This window comes from Balaenoptera borealis, assembly GCF_965194805.1.
Source record: "Balaenoptera borealis genome assembly, chromosome: 12".
NCBI lineage: Eukaryota > Metazoa > Chordata > Mammalia > Artiodactyla > Balaenopteridae > Balaenoptera > Balaenoptera borealis.
Window position 1 is genome coordinate 85913055 of NC_138869.1, and position 2966 is coordinate 85916020.

Genomic DNA, 2966 nt, shown 5'->3' on the forward strand with positions numbered 1-2966 from the left:
AAATAAGTTATGATGCTCAAAGTAATTAATTAATAAAAATGGATGTGAAATCTAAGAAATAGTTAAAACTTTGTGATGCATGACATTTCCATCCACAGAAAAAGTGTAGGGTAGGGGTCTTAGTGGAATGGTTAGTAGTGACAGGCAGAGTTCAATGTGAAAAAGCATTTGCAGGGGAGACAAAGATGAAATGAACACAGTTCCTGCTCCTGGAGTGGCTCATTGTCTAATGGGAGGAGTATAAGATGGTAAGATAGGGTTCAAGGGAGGGCACACCTGGTACCATCAGGGAGGTTCAAACCATGGCCTAGACCAGTGGTTCTAAAACTTGCTAATACATTGGAATCACCAAGGGAACTTTAAAAGATATGAAGGTCTAAGTCTAACCCAAGGGATACTGATTCAATTGGTTTTGGCCACTGCCTGAACATACAGACAGTGAAAACTCTCCAGCTGGTTTTAATAAGCAGCCAAGTTTGAGAACCATGGTGTAGGTATTCCAGAGACTAAGAGATGAGTGCTGGGGATAAGTCACAGCTTTCAGTAGAAGGAGGCCTTCAGGATGGCATTATTATTACAGTATTATTGAAGTATAGTTCATATATCACATAATTCACCCTTTTAAAGTTACAGTTAAGTGGTGTTTAGTATAATCCAGAGGTTGTGCCACCAATCCCACTATGTAAAAGAGATCTTTTAGGATGTGCAGTTCTGATGGGCTGGAAGGCAGAGGAGAGTAATCCATAAGAGGGCAATGTGTAAGCAGTGGCATCCTGATGGGACAGGGTAAGGAAATGGGGGGAGCCCACTTTTACTGGAGTCGTACCTCCCACGAAGAGTAGATGGCTTTATCTCTCATTGCAGTCATCTCTAAATGCTGTGAGACAAACCTAGCATATTAGTATTAGTATTAAAAGTCTTTTTTGGGGGAGAGGGGGTGTGACTCGAATGAGACAGTTTGCTGGAACTGCCACACCTAGCAAGTCTTTGAAGGAGGATGGTCATGGAGGAAAGGGCTTGTCAGGAGAGCTGGGTTCCACCTGCCTCTCTATACTTTCACTACCCTTGTGACCTTTCGCAATGAAAAGAAACTCTCCGAGATGGGACAGGACCCAATCCCTGACCTGCTAAATAAATTATGATGGTCAAAGTAATTAATTAATAAAAATGATGTGAAATCTAAGAAATTGTTAAAACTTTCTGAGGCACGACATTTCCATCCACAGGAAAAGTATTGGATAAGGATCTTAGTGGAATGGTTACTAATGAGAGGCAGAGTACAACTTTAAAAAAAGCATTTGCAGGGAGACAAAGATGAAATGAACACAGTTCCTGATCCTAAAGTGGCCCATTGTCTAACGTGGGGAATATAAAATGGTCAGATGGGGTTCAAGGCAGGGCACACTTGGTTCCATCAGGGAAGTTTCAACCAGGGCTAGACCAGTGATTCTAAAACTTGCCTACACATTTGGAATCGCTGAGGGGGCTTTAAAAGATACGAAGGCCTAGGTTCAACCCAAGGGATACTGATTCTGTTGGTTTTGGCCATGGCCTAGACATATGGATAGTAAAAACTCCCCAGGTGGTTATATAAGCAATCAGGTTTGAGGACCATGGCGTAGGAATGCCAAAGACGAAGAGATGTGTGTTGGGGATAAGGCACAGCTTTCAGTAGAAGGAGGCTTTCAGGATGGCATTATTGTTATTATAGTATTATTGAAATATAGTTCATGCATGACATAATTCACCCTTTTAAAGCATACAGTTAGATAGTTTTTAGTATAATCCCAAGGTTGTACCACCCTTACCCCCAGCTAATTGGGATGATCTTTTAGGATGTGCAGTTCTGATGGGCTGGAAGGCAGAGGAGAGTAATCCACAGGAGGGCAATGTGTAAGCATCCTGATGGGACAGGGCAAGGAAATGGGGGGAGCCCACTTTTACTGCAACCCAGGGGAGATGTCACCAGAGAAGTGGAAGATGATGCCAGACAGCTGGTTGTGGCAGCTGCAGGCTTTGATGGTGGAGTAGAGACCTTATGTGTTAATTCTGCAGATGGGGCAGCTGTGGATGGCTGGGGCCTTATGGTTATACCTGGCGACAGGCAGGTGTTTAGGAAGCCTTTCCAGTTCTCTAGGCTGAGGTAGATGAAAGCCTGGACTAAGGTAGCTGCAGTGGGACTGAAAAGGGGCTGGAGGAGCTGACTGTGAGCCCATGAGAGGCAGGGGAAAGGGGATCAGAAGGGACCAAGCTGGTCGTGATGCTTAAAGAGAACTTGGGGAGGGAGAGAGGCTGGTGTGCGGGGAGAGGGGTAGAGTTTGCCTGTACATCTGTTGGGTTTGAGGGGCAGATGGGCCCAGAGGCGCAGATGTCCTGAGGCAGGTTGGAAAGGGAGTCTGGAGAGGTTGGTGTTGGGGTAGATCACGGGGAACCACCTCATTGGGCCTGAATCAAGAGGCTGCCTTGGGAGAGTGTGGATACCTATAGGCTGAGGCCACAGGAAAAGAGACGTGGCTCGGTCTTGGAGTCAGTGGGAGGAGAAGGAGATTATAATGGTGGAAACATCTTCAAGAGTTTGAACTCTTGAGTCCTTCATCTGGGGAAGTGGCTTCTGAGAGGCAGAGCTGCTGAAATCTGCAAATCTGGTCTCAGCGGACTGTTGCCAGTACCTCTGCTGTGCAAGGTGGAGGGAGGGGTTATGGGAGAGAAGTTGTGCCTGAAGGAAGAAGCCCCGAAAGGCCGGAAACGTGGGGTGTCTCTGAAGCAGCCTTGTGAGACCTTCCCTGCCGTGGGCGGGGAGTCTTCTTTGCAGGGGAGGGAGGCGGTGATCTGGGCGCTTCTGACGGCGGGGGCGGGGGGGGGGGGGTGGCGCCCTAACTCTCTGCTGCTCAGAGCCTGTCCCTTCAGCATTTGTCTGCACTCACCCTCCGTCTCACCTTCCTGGGGATCCTAAGGCTTTTCTAGCC